Source organism: Amblyomma americanum, chromosome 9 (assembly GCF_052857255.1).
Source record: "Amblyomma americanum isolate KBUSLIRL-KWMA chromosome 9, ASM5285725v1, whole genome shotgun sequence".
NCBI classification, from domain to species: Eukaryota; Metazoa; Arthropoda; class Arachnida; order Ixodida; family Ixodidae; genus Amblyomma; species Amblyomma americanum.
The window spans coordinates 43,361,180-43,387,408 of record NC_135505.1 but is presented as its reverse complement, the minus strand read 5'-3'; positions in this window follow the sequence as shown (position 1 = coordinate 43,387,408).

Below are 26,229 nucleotides of genomic sequence, written 5' to 3'. Positions count from 1 at the left end.
CCTCGCATTCCGGAGGTGCTGGGTTTGATCCCCAGTGCCGCAGGGTAGCCACCGATTTTCTAATGGGTACAAGGTTTCTCCTGGCGTGGTGCTCGGATGGCTGAATGGGTGAAATGCTTAGGAAAAGGCCGTGGGCCAAACCAGTCTGTGGACGTGTTAGTGATTCGTTTCGCCGTCCATATCCACATATCCACGTTGTGCGGCTTCAAAACCCGGTTGTGGCACTTTTCTTTTTTGTGGTCAGTCGTGAGAACAGTGTTTACGATGTGTCACACCGAAGCGATGGCCCTGTGGTAGTGCATATCCACTTCACATTCGGGAATTTCGTTCCCGCACCGCGTGGCCTGCGTTATTGTTGAGCTGCATGTGTGATGCTATTTTCATGGTTTCACCTTCGATGGTAATCGTTTCCAGATAGCAGAGAGCTGCACCATATATATATTTATCCGTAGTGCTGATAACTGCTACATTTGTTTCGCTCATTCGCTCGAATGATCGCCTTATGTATGCAGCGCGCGATTGACTCCAGTCTAGCCGGGATGGCTGCTAGGAGTCATGAATCATGTTTCAGCGCCGTGTCTGTGCACTTGTCCCGTCCTTTGTCCCCTGCGCTGCTGAAAAAACCATTTAGGTAGGATGCCGATGGGGAAGTGATCGTCTACGGCAAGGTGCCCTTTTGGTCTAATGAGGATCATGCAGTCGCTGCGAGCGAGCGGGGGTAACCAAACACACCAATCTCATAACCGTCTGCCAGGGTGGTATTCTCTCGCCTTCCGGATGAGAATCTATACATTTATTGTTGTCGTTTAGCGGTATATCACCCTTATTGGACTCTTGCACGTCGGGGTCAATCATCGCGTACGCCGTCTACACTTTGTAGGAGTATACGGCGCGGGGGAGGGGGGGGGGGGGAGGAGGGGGGTTCAGCCTAGCTTAGCAGTGTGATCTCACTGTGCTTTACTATAGTACAATAAAATGCAATCGTTTGTCAAATTCGAGAGAAATTCGTGAAAAATCTTTCCGGAATTCCAAGGCCTGAATTGGGAACAATTGGGGATGAGGGTTAATGAATAATTCCTAAATAATCTGAGATTCGACAATGACATTGCCTTGCTGAGCAACTCAGGAGGTGAACCCAAAATCATGATCAATGAGCTAGACAGGCAGAGCAGAACAGTTGGTCAAAAAATTAACACGTGGAAAACCAAAGTAATGCTCAACAGTCTATAACAAGGGAACATCAGTCCAAAGCTGGCAGCGAGGTGCGGGAAGCGCTAAGGGAATACACCTACTAAGGGCAGGTAGTGACAGCTGATCCGAATCGGGAGAGGTAAATAACAAAAAGAATAAGAATGGGGTAGAGCGCATATGTCAGATTATGAATGGCACTCTATCACTATCCCTCAAGAGAAAAGTGTACAACAGCTGTATCTTTCCGGTACTCACCTACCGGGCAGAAAGGTGGAGGCTAACGAAAAAGGTTCTGCTTAAATTAAGGACAACGCAGTGAGCTATGGAAAGAAAAATGATAGGTGTAACGTTAAGAGACCGGAATCGCTCAGAGTGGGTGAGGGAACAAACACGGGTTAATGACATCCTCGTCGAAATCAAGGGGAAGAAATGGCCTTGGCCAGGGCATGTAATGCGAAGGCAAGATAACCTGTGGTTGTTAAGGGCAGCGGAGTGGATTCCAAGAGAAGGCAAGCGTAGCAAGGGTTGGCAGAAGGTTAGGTGGGCGCATGAGATTAAGAAGTATGCTGGCATAAGGTGGGCGCTGCTGGCAAAGGACAGGGTTAATAGGAGAGACATGGGAGAGGCCTTTGCACTGCAGTGGGTGCAGGGAGGCTGAAGAGGATGTGCTTGAGAAAATGTCGCCTAACAAAGAGTTCGGTTGCCGGGCCAATGCTTCGTTCCGCCATAAAGAACCCTAAAGGCGCGTTCACACTTCGGCATTCGGCGGCGGGAGCGAGCGAAATCCGCGACCGCCTGAAGGCTCCCTCGTTCGCACGTGACGGCCACCCCTTCGCCGCTCGTCGTCTGCTCATGGCGTACACAGATTTGGCAAGAGTAGAAGCTAATCGACGCTATCTACCACTGGCTGGTGAAACTGAAAAGAGCAATTTTGCCGGATGATAAGCCATTTCTAGAAATTTCGCATGCCAGAGACTTAAACATGAGACGTACACCGGTTTGACCACGGCCGTGGTTTTATGTAGGAAACCAGCCCATTCGCAACAGACTTACGTAAAAATGTAAAATACTGTTTACAGCGTCGTATTATGTGGGCTGCCATCTTCGATCACGTGAGCACATCGCCATTGCTGCGTCTGATGGTTCGGTTACGGCAGGAAGTGTTTCGTCTGATGTGGTTGTAAAGTTGTGGGAAGACGGTACTCCGGTTTGGCAAAACCTTCAAATGACATGCGAGAACCCTAATTAGATCTTTTGAGGCATGAAAACATGATCGGGCTTTATGTCGCGGAGAGCTGCTCAGCTCTCGAGTCTCTTGGAGCCAGCGAATAGATTGCCTGAATGCTTTTCTTTACAATCACTGACGGCTTTTCTGAATGTTTTTTTGTTGTTATCCGTGCGGCGGCGATGTCGTTGTCGTAGTGTGTACATTCTTGCAGACGCCGCTCCATACAGCTCACATGCACATCGTACGCATTTGATTAGAATATGTTAATGGTGCTTATTAAGCCTAAAATATTTTTTAGGGCTTTGTTAAACACAGAAAGGCAACAAAAATATATAGACACACAAGTGTTAACCATCATGGTAGCAGTTCCATGCATCAAGCAGCCTTCAGGAGCTGGCGTGCAATCGTTTCGAAGGATTCCACGACAAAATTGTTAGAACGCGTGCATGGCAATGTGTTCATACTATACGGAGTTCACAATTATGTCAGTCTCACTTGTCGCTCGATACCCGGACATCAAAATGCTCGAGGTGACGTCGCTGACAAGTAACAGCTTCACTCTGAGCGCTGGCCTGTGCAATCACTTTTTTTGACCGTCTCACATGGACCGCGAAGAAGTGAAAACCACCGAGCAGAGCAGCAGTAACGCAAAGGCTTTTTTCCGAATATGGTCCACGAAAACCGTGCTACTTGGAGCGAAGTTCAACCGTATAGCACCAAGACAGCATGTAATACACGGACTGACGGGGAGCATTTTCCGTTCGCACGGCTGTGCACTGCACAATGTGCAGTAGCGGTATGTAGGAGCACTTTACGTCCTTCTTTTCCGCTCCTAATTCGTCCTCAGGCGCTCTTGTTACCAACTGCGGTCCACCTCAACTCAAGAGCAGTGGGGTCTCGCTACACACGCAGACGCAACCGCAGAACAAGTGATAGCACGTAGTGACGGTTTCAGTGGCGGAACAACTTGTTCATGTGGTTTTTCTTCCGCCACTGAAACCGTCACTACGTGCTTTCACTTGCTCTGCAGTTGAGCCTGCGTGTGTAGCGAGACGCAATTGCTACTTAGTTAAGGTGTGCCGCAATCTGTGTTAGGAGAGCCCGAGGGCGAATTAGGAACGGGAAAACAAGTAGGTCTTTTTCACCTACATACCGCTACTGCACATTGTGCAGTACACAGCCGTGCGAACGGAAAACACTTGCCCTCAGTCCGTGTACTACATGCCGTCATGGTGCTATACTGTTGAACTTCGCTCCAAGTGCCGCGGTTTTCGAGGACCATTTTCGGAATAAAGCATTCACATTACTGTTGCTGTGCTGGGTTATTGTCAGTTCCTCGCGGTTCGTGCGCGACAGTCACTAAAAGTGATTCCACACGCCAGCGCTCAGAGCGAAGCTGTTACTTGCGAGCAACGAGACCTAGAGCATTTTCATGTCCGGATATCGAGCGACATGTGAGACTGACATAATTGTGAACTTCATATAGTATGAACACATTGCCACGCACGCGTTCAAACAATTATGTCGTGGAGTCCTGCAGTGGTCCCCTCAGAGGGGCTTCTGCAGCTTGCAGGCGTTGGTGAGTGGCGACACCACGTGTTTCGGAGCATTTGCATGGACATCCCCGCAAGGGAATGATGGTGAAGAGTGCAACACAACGGACCCGAGCACCTACGCTTAGCCGTGCGTGGCATCGCCGTGTGCGGCGAAAAGAGGTTCCTGGTGGTTGAGCCGATGCCGAGCGTTTGGACTTTTAAGGCCCCTCGGCGGAGGCAACACTCCACATTGGCCCCAGCTTCCTGTAGACGGCAACCCCTGCCTGACCCGACTGGGGGAAATCGGCAATCACCTTTTCCATCGACACCTCCATCTTTCACTTTCCTATCTTCTTTGTCACAACTCTCTATCCCTTACTCAATTCTTGGTTTTTCCTTTTTTCCTGGTTCGTCTCACAAGGTTAACACCTTGTGTGACAAACTACCCTGAGGTGCGCCATATTCAGTTATAGCTTCGGTGTACAGCTGACGCGGGCAGGACTTGCTTACAACTGTCCCGTCCCCGAGTTGGGCTTCGTGGTGGGCGGCTGCCGCTGCAGCCGAAAAACAATATTTTTATGGATCTGCTTTCTTCAGCAAATGGTCGCCCTTATAAACGAGGGCGGACCGGTGCCACTATGCAGGTCGTGCAAAAAACAAAAGTTTTCCCTAGGTACTATGTCGTACATAGTGAAGATCTCGATCAACCAGCTAGGAAAATGTCTCCATTCATAGTATCGAAATATCTGACTGATGCCCTTGGCCTTGGCTACAAGGTGACAAAACTAGCCACTGGCGACCTCCTCCTCCAAATCCGAGACAAAGTGCAATATTTCAAACTCCCCACCATAGTGTCCTTTGGAGACATTCCTGTATCCATTACAACACATCGATCACTATACACAGTGAAAGGAGTAATATCTGAGCACGATTTCCGGAACCTTTTTGAAGAAGAGATGTTGGGGGGCTTGAAAGACCAGAACGTCACCGAAGTCCATCGTATAAAAATCCGAAAGGACGACGAGGAAATAGCAACAAAACACATAGTCCTGACCTTTGCCTCCTGCCAACTACTCGAAACATTAGAAGTAGGATATCTTAAAATAAATATAAGACCATACATCCCAAATCACAGACGCTGCTTCAAATGTCACAGATTTGGCTATGATTCACAGAGCTGTCGTGGCCGCCAAACATGTGCGAAATGTTCGTCAAACAATCATGAATCCGTGAACTGCAATGCTTCACCACTGTGCGCGAACTACGAAGGGGATCACCCCGCGTACTCTGGGTCGTGCCCGACCTGGAAGAGTGAGTAGGAAATAATAACAATGAAGACAAAGGAAAACATAACTTATCACGAAGCACGACAAAGACTCCCCGCAGCCTTCCAGTTCACAGCAAAACAAACTTCGCCGATGTGGTGCGCAGGGGCGGCACACCACACCAAGCTTCGGCCACTGCCCAGGCAAAGCCTGAGGCAGGGCCACGCCCGCCCCCGGAAGACGCACCGAAGGCCGCCCTGCCACCTCTGAACAAGGGCCCACCGGCCCCTCAGTCGGCCGCCCGCAAGGCTTTCCCCAGTCGGGATAAGCCAACAAACCGTACACCCGCGGGTTCACCGCGGAAGTCCAGAGCCTCTCATGAGTCGATGGACATAACACAGAACTCGCCTTTGCTGCAGCAGAGTCACAGCTCCCTGGAGCGAAAAAGAAAAAAAGACCACAGTATTGTCACCCCCAAAACCGGTATCCTAAGGTTTAACTACACTCGACAAACATGGCGTTCCTTATACAGTGGAACTGCCGAGGACTAATGAATAACTACGGTGACATAAAAGAACTTTTAAACACAATGTCCCCGGTGTCTTTATGCTTACTGGAGAGCAACTTATGTCGAAAACAAAAAAAAAATATTTGAACTAGTATAACGTATTTCGGTGAGACCGAGAGCAAGCAAGCAAACTGTCTGCAGGTGTTGATATTTTCATCGAGAAAGGTGTAGCAACCCGCGAGATAAAACTTAAAACCATATACAAAACCGTCGCAGTCACCATCCTTCATTTTAAAACACACAGTATGTACCATATGTCTTGAGCCACACCCAAGAGTAACACTTCATGATTTAGAATCTTTTTTAGAACAGCTACCAGAGCCATATCTGCTATTTGGTGATTTTATTGCCCACTCCGGTTTTTCGAAAAGTGCACTCACTAATGCAAGAGATCGTATTTTAGAAGATTTTATTCTAAGTAATAATGTTCGCCTCCTGAACACCGGCAAAGATGCATACAGTTCTCCGAGCAGGGAAAAAATGCGTTGCATGGATTTCTCTTTTAGATCACCCTCTCTCTTTTGTGAACTTAAATGGGCTGTCATCGACAACCCGTACGGTAGCGATCACCTCCCTGTATTGATAAGCCTATCATGCCCACCGCATGCCACCCAAACGAAACCACGACGATGGAAGTTGCATTTAGCCGACTGGGCACTTTTTAGTGAAAGGGCCAGCTTAGATAAATTAGTTTCAGATGATCTCTGCATAGAAGAACATAATGAAGCTATCCCAAACTGTATTTTAACCGCTGCACGCCTAGCAATTCCTAGGCCACCTGGAGTAGTAAAGCAGAATCACAAAATTTGGTGTATACAAGAATGCCGAGATGCAAAAAAAGAAACAATACAAAGCTTGGGGAATTTTTCGCAGGTACCCAACGCAAGATAATTTCATAAATTAAAAACTTCCAGCGCAAAAGCTCGATATATCCACCGTAATGCAGTAAAACATTCATGGCAAGGTTACGTGTCCTCATAAAACAACTCAATTACGTCCAAACAAATGTGGGAGATGGTACCAAAAATATAATGGCAGCTACTCCTCGTTCACATTTCCGTTTCTATCAACCCCTAGCATACAAACGAAGTTAGAAGAACAGAAGAACAAGTGAGAAAACCCAACCGGAACCCTCAGGGGCAAGCTAGGCTTAGCTCGGCGCTGCCGAGCGAGGCCGCGCTACGCGTCTGCATGGATTCTGCGTTGTCGACGACGGCTACGCGGATGCCCGCTGTGTTGCCACCTGACGCAGCCTCCACGTCCACGCAATCGTCAGCGCCTCTAGGCCTCCAGCCTGCGCCGTCTTCCGATGCTACGACTTTGGCCTGTGACATGGACTGCTCTACCGCCTCCGTGCCCGTGGCACTCCCTCAAGAAACTGTGCCCGTCGCGCCAGTTCAGTATTCCCACCAAGGGCCGTCACCAGCGTCTGAGCCTCCTCCACAGATGCCTCCCGTGAGTCAAGGCTCTCTTCCGCCTGCTGCGAACTCGTTCCGCGTTACCATCAAGCCTACATTGCGCTTTGATATGACTGCCATCCCTGCCCGGAATGTTCAAGCCACAATTGACCATGCCCTTGGCTCTTCGAACTACTGCGGGTTTGTCGTCCATCGCCCATCGAACACCATCACGGTAAACTTGTCATCCTTGATGGACGCCCAGAAACTTTGCGCAGTTACGCGGATCCCCCTGGATGACAGCAAGCATGTCCCGGTGCAAATATATTTTGCATCTGGTCCTGACACACTCCGCTGCATGGTTTATCATGTCGACAGCACGAGCCCTCCCGAGGAGGTGCGCGCAAATATTCGCTGCTCAACTCATGTTCTACTGCAAGCACGGCCTATGGGTCGCCGGGGCTCATACCTGCTCATCCTGCAAGGCCCGTTGACTCTCCCGAAGTACCTTACCTACTACGGTGCGATCGTCAAACCACAGCCCTTCCGACCTCGTCGTATTTTTTGCTATCACTGCCACAAAGAAGGACATATGCAAAATACCTGCCCTAATCCAGCAGCTGTGGCCGACATGAATGAACCAACAGCTCATTGTGCCCTGTGCAAATCGCCGGACCATGACATTCGCTCCCCCGCTTGTCCAAAGAAGAAGCAAGCGAAGAAGTTTCACAAGTCGCCTGCAAAAATGGATGTTCCTACAAGTAATCGCTTTGCAGCTCTCGCATGTGACGACAACGACTTCCCTGAACTTCCTTTATCTGAGCCTGCTGCTCACCATATGTCTCCTCGCCAGCGTACATATGCACAAGCGGCTCACCTTCCCGGATCAAATGGTACGCCCAAACGTCCAGTGCATCCATCACATGTGGATACTACAGATGAAGACACAGCTTTAGACAATGCAATCGCGGAGGCTCGCCGCCGACTAGACGAACTCACCCAGCGCCGGGAACAGCGTCGTTCTCAATCCTCTCGAAGAATTCTCATAACTCGGGAGCAATCATCAGAGGAATCACCTAGGGTAAGCACTGGCCCACAATCAGGTGCCGACCACCTGTTAGCCGTGACTACCCCGACAGTGGACAAGATATTAGCGCTGATGAAGCAGGTGACATCCCTCATCGTGGAAGCTCTTCGGCCTCGTCATGGATAGCGCATCATCATCGGTGGTGGTGCAGTGGAACTGTCGCGGTTTCGCTAATAAGGCCTCTGAAGTGAACATCCGCCTTCGCGACGGAAAGCTGAGGGCATGGGCGTTCCTACTGCAAGAGCATAATGCACACCCACGCCTTTCAGGTTTCTGCGCATACCATTCACCATCTATCCCTGATCGCCGTTGCACCGCCTCCTCCCTCAGCCCAGGTAAATCTGCAATTTATATTCACAGTTCAGTTCCGCACACACCGCTCGACCTTTCACGGTGGTGCAACACACGTCAAGAGGTTGTCGCCCTTCTCGTAAAACCTGCACGCACACCCCTTATTCTAGTTTCTTTTTATAGTCGTCCTGGCTCCGCATCTCCCAATCTGGGATGGGTTCGTTTTCTATGTTCTAACAACTCGGGTATCCCTATTCTAGTTGGCGGTGACTTCAACGGCGCACACACTGCGTGGGGTTACCCATCGGATTCCTCAAGGGGTTCACACATCCAAGGGAGCTTTTCAGATCATTCCTTTCAACTTTTAAACCACCCGAATACTTCTACCCGCCCACGAGGTGGCCCGTATTCACCTGATTTGACTTGGTGGTTAGGCCCCGGTAACCCTCGTTGGGCTGTTGATTCTGATAATTGGGGTAGCGATCACAGCCCTATTTTTATCTCCCTCACGCCTACGCGTCTACGGAAAATACGCCGCACTGTACGAATAACATCATGGGATTCTGTACGCGCAGACAATCATTTATCTACATTCAACCCCTCTTCAGCATTGTCTACTCTATCTGATGTTCTCGCTACTCACACTATTACCACTACTGTAAATGAAGATGACCCAAACCCGGACATACATCTCTTGAATCTGTGGGCTCTTCGTCGCCAGGCGGATCTTTACGCTACTCGTCACCCCGATGACCCTTCGGCTCTTCCTACTCTTCACCGCGCTACCGCACGGGCGCGGCGCTATGCAAAGCGGCTAGGCAGGCAACGCTGGGCTGCATGGTGTGCCCGCCTGTCCTCTACGCAGGGCAATCGACATCTTTGGAGAGTGTTTCACGCCATGGAGCGCCCTTCTCAGGTTGCAGATTACACAGAGAGCATTCGCCTCGCGCTAAATGTGGATGAGGACACATTTGCACAACAAGCGGCCCGTCAATTTTTTCCAAACCATGACTGCACCGCTACGTCTCCACCTGACTTCTCGGTAACAGAGCCCCCCGATGGGATTACTTCTGACCTCACCATGGCAGAGCTGCTGGCCTCCATTGACCGTTTAAAAACTACTACTACTCCCGGGCACGACGGCATACCTAACTCCTTATTCCGCAACTTGGAAGGGAGGGCTTTGGAAACCCTACTTGATACTTTTAACGAAGTGTGGCTTTCTGGCGTCATGCCGGGAGACTGGAAGCATTCTATTGTGGTTCCAATCCCCAAGTCAGGTCAGCCTCCAGTATCTCTCTCGGCCCTTCGTCCAATTTCCCTTACCCCTACCATCTGCAAGCTTTATGAAAACATTCTAGCCGCACGCTTATCATGGTGGCTGGAATCCCATGATTGTTACCCAGATTCCCAAATTGGTTTCCGCCCACATATTGGAACGGAGGACGGCCTTGCTACTTTGGCTGCTGACGTGCTTGACCACTCTCCACAGAGTCACCTTGTACGAACCGTAATCGCTACAGACATAACAAAGGCATATGATAACATTCTTCACTCTGCCATTCTTGCCTCCCTTCAAACTCTTGGTCTCCCTCACCGGTTCCTCCTCTCCATTCACGCCTTTTTAGCAAATCGAACCTTCAGCGTGCGTGTCCACGGAAAGCCCTTTGGTAATTTCACTTCCAATAGAGGAGTGCCGCAGGGCTCCGTTCTCGCCCCCACATTATTTAATGTGGCTTTAATTCCTCTGGTTCGAGCCCTAGAGACCATCCCTTCTATCCACGTGCTTGCATATGCCGATGATATCACCTTGTGGTGCTGTCATCCAGATGCGTCTATTCATCAGTCGGTCCTTCAACACGCGCTGGATGTATTGACATCTCGCCTCCCACCTTTGGGTCTAACACTCTCTCCTACTAAATCATGTTTCTTTCGAATTGGAAATAAAGCCGCCTTACGGAAAGCTCCCCCTTTAAATTTTACGGTACATAATTCTCTGATTCCTCAGGTAGAAACTGTTCGTATTCTTGGTCTTCTCCTCCATACATCTGGGACTGGCACCCCGTGGCTGACAGCCACCCGTAAATCGGCTCACGCTACTCTAGGTCTGATTCGTCGCATAGCTATGCGCTCTGGTGGCGCACGTGCTCATACGGCCCGCCAGCTTGTGCGCTCTATCCTTCAGCCACGGATAGTATATCAGGCTCAATTTCAACGTCTCACCCGCAGACAGTGGGACTCCCTTGAAGCTATCAATCGTGAGGCTATGCGCGTCATAACATATCTGCCTCGTTTAACACCCATACCTGTGCTACAGGAGTTCGCCCAACTTAATACACTCAGTGAGATCATCGACCAACGGGTGGCAAATAGAGCTCGAAAACAGTCTCTCAAACTTCATCGTTTAAAGACACTTCCACCGTGGTCCTATTGCCAGCTCACTGACAATCGCCCCACTGTTTCCCCGTCGGTATCAGCAGCGTATCTGCCTGAAGGGTGCATATTATACACGGATGCATCTCATTCTGCAGAGAGGGGAGTTACTGCTGTGTATAGTCCATCTCATCCGCATCTCAACTCTCGCGCGACGTATACTGCGGATACGTGCACTCCCCTGGCATTGGAACTTCAAGCCATTTACAATGCCATTGCTTCCCTTCCGCTCGTTCCAACATTCAATACAGTTCACATTTACACCGACTCCCGCGCCGCCCTTCAACAGCTGAAGGCTGTTCGACGAACGTTCCAGATTTCACAATCTATTCATGTGCTCTGCGCAAAGTATCCATGTCCTGTGCGCATACAGTGGATTCGCGGCCATGCCCAGGATCCACATAACATTCAAGCGGATGCTATGACTCATCTTCATACATTAGACGATCCGCCACCTTCCCCTCTTCCCCCAGATCCGTTCCTGTCCCACGTTTCCGATTCCGAAGTTCTGCGCCAGCGAACACGCGCTCTAATTCCTCCGTGTTCGCACCCTCTCCCCCGTAGTCTTACTCGGCAGGAGGAGGTATCCGTGCGCCGGATTCGGGCAGGGGCGGCTCTGACTACATCTGTCCGTCATCGGTGGCGTGCCAAAGATCTGCCACTACCTGACAGGTGCCCTCACTGTGGCGCTGCACCGGACATAAGTGATGTGCGGCACTTGTTGTGGACGTGCCCAGCGACGGCTGCTATCAGAAAACGGCTCCTCAGGAAGGTGGGCCTGCGGTGGAACCGCGAAAGTGACTTCGTGAAGTGGACAATGGACAACCGTTTCATTAACAACCTCTGCGACTACCTCAGCGCAACGGTTCTTCACTCCTTCTTTTAACTTTCAATCCCGTGCATTCCTTCCCCCCTTTCCTTTTTCAACTTATGCCTCATGGCACACTTCTCGAATAAAAAAAAAAAGAAGAACAGGCAGATATTTTAGGAGAATAATTTTCGGCAGTCTCCCGTTCATCTCACTACACAGAATCATTCTTCCAATACAAAAACACAGCTGAAAGACGAAGACTGCCGAGAAGTAGCGGTAGAAATGAACCCTATAATAACTTGCTTACAATTCAAGAAATTAATAAAGTACTGTCTGCTGGTAAGCAAACTTCACCTGGCCCAGATGAAATACATTTACAAATGTTAGCTCGTCTGTCTGAACCGGCTGTGGGGGCACTGTTAAATTTTTTTAACAAAGTTTGGGCATCGGAAGACTTACCGAAGCCTGGAAGATGGCCATTAATGTGCCATTATTAAAACCCGGAAAACCCTCTACCCTTCCTAGCAGCTATAGGCCTATAGCTCTGACAAGCTGTCTAGCGAAATCTTTTGAATGTGTATTGAATATCAGACTATCATTCGCGTTAGAAGGTTGGCAGCTTCTGGATGTCTATGAATGCGGTTTTAAAAAGACTTGCTCCCCCACCGATCACCTTGTTTGTCATGAAAACACAGTTAGTGAGGCTTTTATACACAAACCGCACTGTTTCACTGGTTTTTTTTTTCGATTTAGAGAAGCCATATGACACAATATGGAGGATTGCGATTATTCAGGACCTGGCTAAAGTGGGCATCCGCGGCAGGATGTTGAACTGCCTTTAAGACTTTTTGTCTAACCGCACATTTCATGTCTGCCTAGGCTCAACCCTTTCAAGGAAATTTATCCAATAAAACGGAGTACCTCAAGGGTCTATTTTGAGCACAACACTCTTTATTGTGAAAATGAATTATATCAGGAAAATAATCCCAAGGTCCGTTATGTATTCTGTCTATGTAGATGATCTCCAGATAGCATGCACATCCTCGAATACATCAGCATGCGAACGACAGGTACAGCCAACAATAAATAAACTGGCAATATGGGCAGACCAAAATGGCTTCCGTTTTTCTCCACAGAAATCGGTGGTCATTCTTTTCTCACTCAGACATGGCATGCAGAGAGATCCCACTCTACACCTGAAGGAAATACACTTACCCGTGAAAAAAGAATATAAATTTCTAGGTATAACATTTGGCAGAATTCTCACATTCCTGCCTCAGATAAATGCGTTGAAAGAGAAAGCTTTTCGATCTCTGAACATACTCAAAGTGCTGTCGAGAAAGCAGTAGTGAGCCTATAGGACATCTCTCTTACAAATATACCGCTCTGTAGTACGGTCTACCATGGATAACGGATGTATAGTGTATGGGTCAGCGAGACAATGGTATATAAAACGGCTTGGTTCAGTACATCGTTTAGGTTTGCGTCTCTCCACTGGTGCATGCAGGACATCACCCATAAACAGTCTCCATGTAGAAACAAATGAACCATCGCTTACAGATAGAAGAGCCATGCTCGCATGGTCATACATTCTAAACGTCCGTTCAATGCATAAGCATCTATGTTACCTTATCGCTACAAAGTGTCTTTCTAGAACACTGTTCAACAACAAGCCGCAAGCTACTCGGCCACCCCTCTTGCGATTTGAAGAGAAGTGCTGAAACCTCGGCCTACTAGACATATTGGCAAACATTGCCCGAAGGCGAGGTCCACTACCGCCATGGCACAATATCCATGAAATCTGTGATTTCAGTCTTACACAGTTCCGTAAGAAAGCAATTTCGCAGCAACATATAATACTAGAATTCCTCACACTTGAGGAAAAGTACAGTACTTTAGCAGCTTTTTATACTGACGGTTCAAAAACAGATGCATACGTTGGAAGCACAGTTGTACAGAGAAATTGGAATTTATTAGTAAAACTTCCACATGCGCTACCACCTTCACTGCGAATTGTTACACCATCTGTGTAGCCATAGAAAAAATAGTAAATGAGAACCTCGCCAAGTGTATTATATACACAAACTCGCTAAGTGTGCTCAAAGCCCTTTATTTTAGCAATGCAATAACCCCGCTGTTTGGCGACCTTATACACAACACTACAACAGCCATAGCTCAAGGGCAAAACATAAGACCTGCTGGAAACCAAGTCAAGTTGGCATAAAGGGCATTGAAAGAGCAGATTTGTGCGCTACTCAAGCTCGTGACAAAGAAATTAAAAACGTAAATATGCGCTATATAAAGATTGCATGAACTTACTACATAGTTATGCAAGGATAAATGGCAGTATACTTGGAACAACGAACTAAATAACAAACTACAGTTAATAAACCCAGTCCTAGGTGAATGGAAGCCAAGCGTGCACCAGAAACATTTCAAGCAAGTCATTATCTGCCGTTTCCGGATAGGTCACACACATTGCACACAACTTTCTGCTAAAGAAAGAAGACAATTTAGTTTGTACGTGCGCAGATGAACTTACAATCACATTTCAATTTCATGTTCTAAACTGGAAAATCTACGGAAAAAGTGTCTTCCTTCGTATTATAACCAATGGGTCCCTTTTCATCCAGCACTGTTGTTGGTTATAATGCAATTGTGGAGATGTCTTGCGTTTTTAATTTTAACAGAAGCTGGTTTTCTTAAAAATACGTAAATCATGACCCAGTACTTCGCCTGATGACCTCAGCCAATTCTCATTCCTGAGAAAAAGGGCGAGGTCTTTATTTGATTTGTTGAGAGCCTCGAGATCCTTGCCCTGACAAAGATGGCCGCTGAGGGTATACCAGACCCCCTTTAAAAGTTTTTAATTGTACCCATTTCTAGAATCTTTTTGCCTTCATCATCATGAGGTAATTCTAACTATTTAAGCTCCCTACACTACCGACGAATTTAACATTTCTATAGAATTATCCAGAAATTTCTCCTATACCTCGAGTTTAGCGGGTGATGGCCTTAGTTGCGCCATAAAACCCAACACAACAACAATAACAACAACTGTTCATGCGGTTGTATTCTGCACTTAACCCTCGCAGATTTTCTATGATCAAAACTTATCTATATTGCCTATCTGACGCTGGCGAATGCCTTTGTTGCTTTCGCCCGTTCCGAACGAGTGCATGGTAAACGGGCGCGAAAAGGGGCAGTGCGTCCTTGTGCGGTTCGGTTCCCTGCAGCTCGAGAACGACCGCCTCCCGCACATTTAACTATGTGTCCGAATTCCTGCAATCCACAACACAGCACGTATTTCCTGTACCTTTCTACATCTCCGTAGAGAGAACATATTCGGAAGAAACCCGCGATATTTTTACTTCTGCGTCGACGCGTACACGCCAGCGACTTACAACGCCCTTAATGGTGCCGTGTTGCGAGCAACCCAGTAGCGTCATCTGGTCACGAACGGAAATACTGCACGTTGTAAACAGTCTTTGCGTGTCAGCTAGCGCGCCTCCGATATGCTGAAGACGCATCGTCCAGTTCAGTGTAGTGGCGCCATCTAATTGTTAAGAGGGATCCATTGTTGTCAACAAAAACCGATGCTTTTATTAAGCCTAAAAGGGGAAGAATCATCACTCTAAAGAAAAATAGTGCAAATTGATCACTCGTACGTATTTTTATAGGCGAGATGAGACGAAGCGACACACCGTTGACCCATTTGTCACCAAACAACGCGCAGAAATAGACAGTAACAATAACGAATCCTGTCCGAAGAGAGGCGTCCTGCATTGGAAAGTGACGCCAGTTTTGTCGGCGCAGTAATAATAATATTAATAATACTATTAACTGGTTTTTTGGGGAAAGGAAATCGCGCAGTATCTGTCTCATATATCGTTGGACACCTGAACCGCGCCGTAAGGGAAGGGATAAAGTAGAGAGTGAAAGAAAGGAAGAAAGAGGTGCCGTAGTGGAGGGCTCCGGAATAATTTCGACCACCTGGGGATCTTTAACGTGCACTGACATCGCACAGCACACGGGCACTTTAGCGTTTTTCCTCCATAAAAACGAGGCCGCCGCGGTCGGGTTCGAACCCGGGAACTCCGGATCAGTAGTCGAGCGCCCTAACCACTGAGACACCGCGGCGGGTGCGCAGTAATGCAAGTTCCGAGAAGCTGCGCAAGAAGTTTGGCCTGAACCCATCACACTTTCATCTTGGTTTCTCGGCGCAGTCTGCCGCGGTGACGGATTCTGCTCACTCTCACTGCCGAATTCTTTCTTTTAATATTTTATGACAACTATGTGGACACTCCTTGAGGGTTTCACATATCGAAGCGGTGGTCTTGTGGTGGAGCACCCGCCTCGCATTCGGGAGGTGCTGGGTTCGATTCCTAGCGCCGCCGGGTACCCACCGATTTTCTAAGCGGCACAAGGTTTCTCCTTGCCTGGTACTCGGATGGCACAATTGGCGAAAGCTTGGAAAAAGGGCCGCGGACAGAACCATTCTTTTTACGGGCCAGTGATTCGTTCCACCGTCTAACCATATGTCCACATTTGAGCGGTTTCTAAACCCACATCTGGCCCTTTTTTTTCTGGTCAGCCATGAGTACAGCGATTCTTTTGTATTCTCTAGCACACCGAAGCGATGGCCTCGTGGTAGCTAGAGCATATTCACCTCATATTGGGGAATTTCGTTCTTACATCGCCCGCCCTGCATTATTGTTGAGCGATGTCTGTGATGCTCTTTTGTTCGTTTCACCTTCGATGATGATAGTGCGATCTTGTGCGAAACGGGGCCATGGCGGAACGCTGCCGTGGCGGTGCATGTCTCCATGAAAAATTGGATAAATGCAATTTTAATAGAACCATAGTCTAGAACAATATCGATACCGCACCAGGCAGATCAAGAAAAAAGAGTTTTAATATAACTCAAGAGGCAGTGCCCTACCCTTTAAAGCTAGTTGAGGGTGTCTGAGACCACGCAGCTACAAAAATAAATTTAACGAAGAAGGTGACAAATGTGCTGTGTGTGGTAAATTGCAGAAACAGTAGAACGCCTCATACTCATATGTGATATGGTATCCATCCCGCTGTTAATGCAGCCTCAGTCACTCTTCCTGGGCCCCTGGGATTTCGAGACAACAATTTGGTCATGTAAATTAATCTGCGGTCGAAATTAGCCAAAAGTGATTGGAAGATTGGTGGCTCAAAAGCACGGAGGTGACATAACGTTAGACGTACACTAAAACGTAGACAACGAAAATGGCGACATTTAATAACAACTTACGTTAGAGTTAAACAAAAATGAAAGAAAAAAGCTGAGCACGGTGGCAAAAGCCATCACCCCGTTTCAAATGGGACGCACCTAACTTCCATCCATCCATCCATCCATCCATCCATCCATCCATCCATCCATCCATCCATCCATCCATCCATCCATCCATCCATCCATCCATCCATCCATCCATCCATCCATCCATCCATCCATCCGTCCGTCCGTCCATCCATCCATCCATCCATCCATCCATCCATCCATCCATCCATCCATCCATCCATCCATCCATCCATCCATCCATCCATCCATCCACCCACCCACCCAACCACCCATCCATCCATCCATCCATCCATCCATCCATCCATCCATCCATCCATCCATCCATCCATCCATCCATCCATCCATCCATCCATCCATCCATCCATCCATCAATCCAAAAAATCCCTCCATCCATCCATCCAACAATCCAACAATCCATCCATCCATCCATCCATCCATCCATCCATCCATCCATCCATCCATCCATCCATCCATCCATCCATCCATCCATCCATCCATCCATCCATCCATCCATCCATCCATCCATCCATCCATCCAGCCGTAGTTGTGCGCCATTTCGTCGTCTTGATAACCAAACCAACCAATTTGGCAATCGCGTACGAAGGTCGTATTCTGTCGCCTTACAGATGAGACTCTGAAAATTTATTTTTGTTTTTGTCGTTTTGCGGATTATCATCCGTATCGGACTGTTTCATGTTGGCGTAAGTCATAACGTGCTCAGCCTACGCTTGGTACGTGTACGGCGCGGCGGAGTTAGGCCTATATGTTAGCGGTGTGGTTCGACAGTTCTTCATTGTAGAGAAGTAAAAATACAGTCGTTCGTCGAATTCCGTTGAAATTCGTGACGAATCGTTCCGGATTACTTATTGCGCATCGGTCGCGATACACGGCTGCAGTCAGGGGATCCGGAACTTTTTTTTCAGTGGGAGGCAAGATTTCGAGCATATTTTGATAGTTATTTACTTTATACCCATTTTCATAAAAATTTCATATTTTATTACTTTTTATTCATCAATGTCTAAAGGTTGATGCAGACTGTCGCGTTGTGGTGACGACACTCCAGCAGTCAGGAAGACAACGACAATGCTTCCAAAAGAAACAGATTAAAGGACGGACTCGCGCCCTATAAGAACAGAATGACTCGGTGGCGGCGATAGCCACAAGCATGCTCGGCGGTCGTCGACCTGAATGCCTGTAGGCCTTGGGCCCCCTCAGTTTAAAACTGGCAAGAAGCATCTGAGATAAATAACCACAAGCAACACATCAATCTGGAAAAATTTCCAAGCATTTGCACGTGACCGTGATCAATGGAGATTAGTCTGGTCGCATCTGGCATTGCAAAACAAAATTATAAAGCCGTGCGCTGGCGGTTTTCAGTGCGAACAAACAAACGGTGCAAAGATTCGTAGTAATATAAAATGAATTGAAATGCGAAGCTTTACTAACGAGGTGTGACCAATTGCATCAAAAAGTTTGTGCATAGTTTGTTTATATTCCGGTAATCATGATCATGTACGCTGTGTCAAGGATCTTCCCGGAGAACACTCGGAACGAAAGAATGGACTAGGCGACAGACACAGATGCACATTTAATACACCCTACGTGACACACACACTAGAGCACAAAAGTAAAAAAACTAACACGCAACACAAAGAATAAAAATACACACGACACACAACACAAAGAATAAAAATACACACGACCCGGAAACACTGCTACCAGTGTCTACTACTAGCGTTCTACTGTTAGTGATCGGCGTTCGCGCTCACGGTTGGTTCGGTGCGGCTGCGGCGTTGTATGGATCCAGTAGCCGGCGTCGAGGCGGCGTTCGACGTGCTTGGGCTGGCGTCGCTGGCGGCGTCGCTGGCTGCGTCGTATAAGCTCCCGGTCCAAGCGCCCGTGGAGGTGATGCCAGTGTTGTTGGCGTTGGGGGCACCACCCGGATGGGTGGCAACAGCGCTAGAGACACGCTTGGCCGTAGCAGATGGTAGCGTCCGCCGTTGACTCCCCGGAACGTGCTCAGGCACGGCAGGAAGTCCACGATGCGAAGCCGTAGAACGCGAGCTCACCGGTGCAGTAGCTGGCGTCGCTCTCTTCCAGCCGATGTGTCCCTGATCCGCCGGAGCCTCCGATTGTCTGCTGTTTCCCCTCGTGCCTCGCTGTCCCTCGCCCTTTTATAGCCTTGACGTTAGTCCACGTAAGCATTATCGTCATCGTCGTCTTCTTTTTCTCTTCTCCATCAACCATCTCTCTCCACCTCACCGATTGCTTCTTGTTCATCTTATTTGTTCTTCGGTTAATCCACGTCGTCTTCTTCACCCCCTTTCCTTCATAATTTTATTTTGGCTCACGTCACGTCAAACACATCTCCAAGCCATCCAGCCAACCGACTATCTTCTGTGGTGATTCTGGACCCAGCACACAACACACCGCAGATGTACAGCAGACACCGAAAGCACACCTCTAAATTAGCACACCAAACTGCGTTTTCAGAACACGAACACAGCACTGACGTTGTTCGTACAGAGTCCTTGAAAACGTGTTGGTGTCCACAACACACTTCCTTGTATAATCACATAGTACAAACAACGGCAACAACAACAATATAGATCCCAGATATACGTAGTGCTGTTCAGTTATCTCTATCTGTATACAAGTCTAATTTGTAACATATCACCTCCGTTTTGCCTGGCCCATCTGAAAACGTCTCCCCCTTGGTTTGGACAAGAGCTGTGATCGTAGGTCTTCATTCACATTGGGATTCGTTAGTACTTCATCCCCTCCTGCATTTTTCTTCACACTGCACGTGGGCATCACGGCAGCATCTCATGTCTCCTCGGCCACTACCACACTTGCTACCTTGGGGGCGTACCGTACGGGACCCCTTTCCTTGTACTTCTTCAACATATTTACATGGATACCCTCCTTGGTGTCATCTACCAATAATTCATATTCCATATCCCTTTTCTTCCGCGTCACAAGGTACGGGCCCTTCCATTGCATCAGTAACTTATTGTGGTCCGTGGGTAGCAGGACGAGAACCCTGTCGCCTGGATTCAGATTCCTGCGAATGGCTTCCTTTTCATAATATTCTTTACGACGTTCACGCGGCTTTTTCAGGCCTTGATGTGCAAGCATGCATGTTTCCTTCAACCTGTCCCGCAACTCAAGAGCGTATGTGTATGTTGTCTTCAGATCTGATGCAATCTCCTTATTAGCCCATAGATCCTTGAGTATTGTAAGTGAACCTCTAACGGTTCTCCCATACATCTCAAAGGGCGAGAAACCAAGAATCTTTTGCGGTACTTCGTGGTAAGCGAACAAAAGAGCTGGAAGATACCTATCCCAATCAGTAGGTCTCTCTTGGAACATTTGCTTGATCATATTTTTGAGGGTGCCGTTGAACCGCTCTAAAAGCCCATTACACATGGGATGGTAAGGCGTCGTCAGTAACTGCGTTATTGACAAAAAGGCGGTTAACCTCCTTAATTAGTTCCGATGAGAAGTTCGAGCCCCGATTACTCTAAACTTCGCTCGTCAACCCATAACGCCAGAACATCTCCACAAAACCCCGCGCTATTTGGATACTGTCAATAGCCTTCAATGAAATCGCGTCAGGATAACGAGTGGCCGCGTCAACCAGAGTAAGCATATAACTATTTCCTCTGGCGGAAACTGGAGAGATAGGCCCCACAATGTCAATAGCAACTCTTTGAAACGGCAGGTCGATTGCTGGCATCTTGCGCAAAGGTACGGGACGAACTCTTCCCTTCGGAACTGTGCGCTGGCACGCGTCACATGAGCGATCCAAGCGTTTAAGGTCACTCTAGACACCAACTCCTCGGTGATCCTAGACACCGTTTTTTGAACACCCTGGTTTCCGGCCATAATGACGTCATCTCCGAAGCGTAACACGGTCTCTCTCATATCTTTTGGTAACACCAGCTGTTGGAAAGCAATCCTGAGCTAAATATGCATTCCGTGTACAGAAGACCGTTTACCAATTGATATTCGAATTACGTACGACTCATCTTTTCACTTTTTCCTCGACTCTTTCGGAGCAAGCCTTCAAGATCGGGTCTTCTCTTTTCCTAATTGCGATTTCGCCCGGTGTTACGCTGAGGGACATCGTAACAGGAGTAGAGAGCGCACGCTGCGTTGCTCGGGCTGTCGCTTGAGCTCTTGTCTCCACTGCCGACGAGAAACTGACTGCACCCATCTGAGCTGTCGCGGGCCTTTCCTCCTTTAAGCGTTCTTCGACATCGTGAATCTTCCACTCGGGTTTGGGGTCTTCGGCACTTCTTGCACCCGTAATGTTTCCCAAGATGATATCGTAGATGAGTTGGTCTACGCATTTTGCCACTATCTGTCCAGTATAATATGGCGTGGACACTAGAATCCTGGCTTAAGAAAGATACCTTACTTTGCTATCTACAAGCGTGAGGGCCGACGCTTCATCTGTAAGATCCTCGTCCTTCACCAGGCTTCTCCGAACCAAAACTTCTTTGGCTCTGCTGTCTCTAAGCACGTGCACTGACATCGCACCTTAAAGATCCCCAGGTGGTCGAAATTATTCCGGAGCCCTCCACTACGGCACCTCTTCTTCCTTTCTTCTTTCACTAAAACCAACATTCATTTCACTTTCCCCCTCTTACGGCGCGGTTCGTGTGTCGGTCGGCACGGCAGGCGTCGCATGGATCACACCTACCGTTCTGCTGAACGCATCAAAGTTCACCGGCGTTTTATGAAAACTTGGTTTTGGATAAAGGAAATGGCGCAGTATCTGTCTCATATATCGTTGGACACCTGAACCGCGCCGTAAGGGAAGGGATAAAGGAGGAAGTGAAAGAAGAAAGGAAGAAGAGGTACCGTAGTGGAGGGCTCCGGAATAATTTCGACCACCTGGGGATCTTTAACGTGCACTGACATCGCACAGCACACGGGCGCCTTAGCGTTTTTCCTCCATAAAAACGCAACCGCCGCGGTCGGAGGGCTGCGGAATAATTTCGACCACTGAAGGATCTTTAACGCGCACTGACATCACACAGCACACGGGCGCCTTAGCGTTTCGCCTCCACTGAAACGCAGCCGCCGCGGTCGGGTTCGAACACGGGAACTCCGGATCAGTAGCCGAGCACTCTAACCACTGAGCCACCGCCGCAGACCTCGCTTTCATGACCTGCGCATGCGATGCCACCGTGACCTCTGCTAAACATGTGTAATTTTCTCTCCTTAAAAAAGTTTTCCAATTGATTTCGGGTGGTTCGGGTGTCGGTCTCAACGGCCTATCAACACTGTGTAGGCAGCAATGAGACTACTACGTGTTACTTTTCCAATCATAGGCCTCTGTTTATCTCTGTCAAAACAAACGAATAAACATTGTGTTTTGCCGAATAGTTCTTCAATGCTTAACATTTTAGTCAAATCAACAAGCCCGACAACATGCGTAACCAGCGGGGAACTGCAGCTCTCGCTACGTATATACTGGCATAGCTGAGCTAAGGCACTTTAATTCTTAAGTTTCAACGTGTGTTTCCCATTCTATACAGATGCTGCTATCTGTACTAAAAATATTTTTGTAGGTTCAGCGGCAGTGCACTTCATTATTTCTGTGTTTGTCCTTGTCTGTTCAAACTGCATCGATCCACAATTATTAACCAAAAAGCCACAACCGAACTTACAAATCTACGTAAACAGAAAAAGAAATACAGCTGAAATTGCCAAGTGTGTTTTCTTTCCGGAATTTTTTGTGGCCACACACAGAGCTATTCATTTCGAAGACAGCGTGCATAAACAGGGATAATTTTGCGATTATTTTCTATACTTTAGTCATAGTCGCAAAACCAAAGCGCTGATTTCTGGAAGCGGCCATCAAATGCAATATTGTTTGCAATTCCTACTTTATTACATAAACATATATTTAAGTGAAATTTTCTTATTTCTTTGTCGTACTGACCACGAAGGCAAACCTGGTGCTAACGCGATGCGGTGAAAGCACGGCTCTTCTTGTAACACTGCCCAAGCTTTATGGCTCCTTCAACTAATGATGTAAAGTTACCTTGTGGCTTGGGCGGTGGATGTCTTCGGCGCAGGAGAATGCGTGGACCCGTACAAGCTCTGACCGAAGAGGAACATGATGAAGAGGAGACTGCAAAGCACCAGCAGTAGAACGATGAGAGCAGCGCACCAGGTGCAAATGCTCAGGCAGCCCCAGCCACGTTCCGAGCCATGAAATGTGTGCTCGCCGGACTGCGTGAACAAATCGTTTAATGTGCGTCAACCACTCCGCGAAAGCAACAGAGGCAGAGCAAGAATCAGTGAGACAGTATTCATTATTAGCAGATCTAATGTCAACTTCAAACACTTGTTAAGCAGAGAGAAGTAGCGTTTTGAAAGGCCCTGTTTATACGGCACCACCCGGAACGACTGCTCATTTGCATATGGTAGACCTTAGCGCGTCAAGCACTGTCCGTTAACTACCCACCGTGGTGACAGCAACACCACCGCCGCAGAATAATAGTGTTGCGCTGGCAGATTTCCTAGAAGACATCCTGTTCAAGTTTGCAAGTTATGTGCGCAACTTTTGCATATTCTGGCAAGCCGCCGCAGTGAGGACTCTCAAAGTGAGCGAGCGCTATGCTGTGATTGTCTCCTGCTCCTCCCATAGAGAAGAAGTGCGGGCGGCATATACTGCACCGCACTCGGAGCAAAATTATTTCCTCTTTTGTGGCGGCAAAACGATGCCCTCAGTTAAAATAGCCGCAGCCAGATTAACATGGTGTCAAAGTGTAGCCAGCTGCTTAGTTCAAACTTCTTCCAGCGTGTTAGAGTGAAAATAGGCCGCCACGGTCAGGATCACGTTCAATTAAGAAGCGTTAGCTGTGTGGTTAACTAGGCGAAGAAAGTGAAGAAAAACGTGCCCGTTGTCCAGTTACACCCCCTCAAGATAGGTCCCAAACGGAACTTGCTTGGTTTGGGGGCGAAGGTGGGCTTAGAATTCGGCTTGCGGCAGGAGCAGGATATGGTAACGTTTCAATTAGTAATTGCATGTATGCAATGCTTACCAGTTATTTAATTGTGGTTTTATTTCTATACCACAACCCATAGGGTTTTGTTTACCTATCAAAATCGGTACACAACTGTCCCCAATTGGGTGCCCCTGGTTGTCCGAGTATATATAGCGGAACGAATGTATGCACATACAGCTGTCCCGTCAACGAACAGTTTCCGTCCATTTCTAGGATACTTTTTGGTGAGGGGGGAGAGAGATTAGAGGGTACAACCAATTTTAATGGCCACCATCTTGGATTTGAAAAACCAAAACTATGCCGCCATTTTGACCTCTGACGTCATTCTCACACAGTTCTAACCCTATCCACCGTATTGCACCGAGACCTCATCATTTGCACGCGGCAGGTGGTTGGCTCTATAATGCTAGTGTTGATGGCGCTACAAGTCTCCATGCGAGATATGGTGTTTTCTAGTTGCTGCCACAAATGGCGCTGATATCTCAGAGTGGCAGCAAACTCCACGAAATCTCGAAACTTGATTAGTAAGAGCTAACGCTCTTAAAAAGTGAGCATTTCAACAGTGAAGATTTTATTACGCCCGTAGGTAGAAGCATAACGGCACAGCTGATTTTGCTGTATTTTTGCTTTTAGTTTTTCTCTACACGTCGTCTTGTTGGTCTCGTACGCTTCATTAAAGTTCAAAAAAGATTTCAGACATTCATGTTTACGTAGCTGCTTAGCACAACTGGGAAGGAAGAGGCGAAGGCGCTGTTAGTATAAATATGCTTAGAACTGGTTGCGCAAAAGAGTCGGTGAGACATCAAGAAATCGTATTTTCTTTTTTCTTTGCTGCCTGTCAAGTTGTTTTAATATACCACTGTGGGTGTATACAGCGCGAAACGGGCGGAAGAAAAATGCACAATGTGACACCGACGAGCGCTGTCGTTTGTCTTTGTTTCGGGCTGTAGCACCCACAATAAGTGACTGTTACAACCTCGTCCGGCTATCCATCCTTTTTCATGTGTATTACTTACATTTACAAAGACAGGAGCAGAGAATGTAAAAGTTGACCTTCGCGGTCTTGAATGCGACGGTAAGCGTTAGTATATATACGAACTTTTTTCGCTGCAGAAAAAGTTTTTTTTTTATTTCGAAACTATGTTAGAATCCACACAGTATAGAACCTTAGAATCGCGAAGCTAATATTGTGAAGGTGCGTTTCCTAATTATAAGCGAAGCAGTACCAGAAAGCTGCAGTTGGTTGCTGGTCACAGGAGAAAAAGCTGACAAAAGAAGGTATAGATGCTGTCATTGACTGTCTTCGAACAGGGTTCTTTACTATCGCACACCTGTATAACATATGTGCTCTCGATGTCTTGCAAGGAAATGGTGAACTGGAGTGCGTCATGGAGGCAGAGACTGCAAGGCTCTCGGCGGGAGATGTTACAAATAAGGCTGTGACGTTTCTGACAGCGCAACGAATTCAAAAACAATTAAATTCCACTAACAATTTATTCCTTCATTTCATCACGCTGCGTCAAGAGCACACGGTGCCAACATCTGAATGTTCTTGAAAATTAAACCGCCCAACAGACTTTAAGGAGGTAAATTAGGAGATCACGCAGTAATTAGCTTCGCCATCTGATAGGCCTAAACACACCGGTAAAGCACAATGAACGTTAGCACTGCCAGAAGTCACCTTTTTGGTGTTAGCCGTGAAAACACAGGCCAGATTTACAGGTGCCAAGCAGAGGAGACGAAAACAACCTTCTAATTTCTCATTACCTGGGCATAATGCAAAGCTCGAGACTTTATCCTTACAACTGCAACATTATAAATCGAGGTTTATGATATTAAAATGTTGCCTTTCTTTGAGGATACACAACAAAGTCTAAGCTTCTTTAAAAATATCTGTTTCCAAATTGTTTTTTCTTTTGTAAAAAGTGACCCCTTTTTATTCTTTATAAGCACCGGACATTAACGCAGAGCGCAGTTAGCATAAATGCTGCAAACAGTTAGAGAGCATTAAGTGTGCAATGCTTAAATATTGTCCGTCATGTTTAATGTCTTCATTTTACTAAATT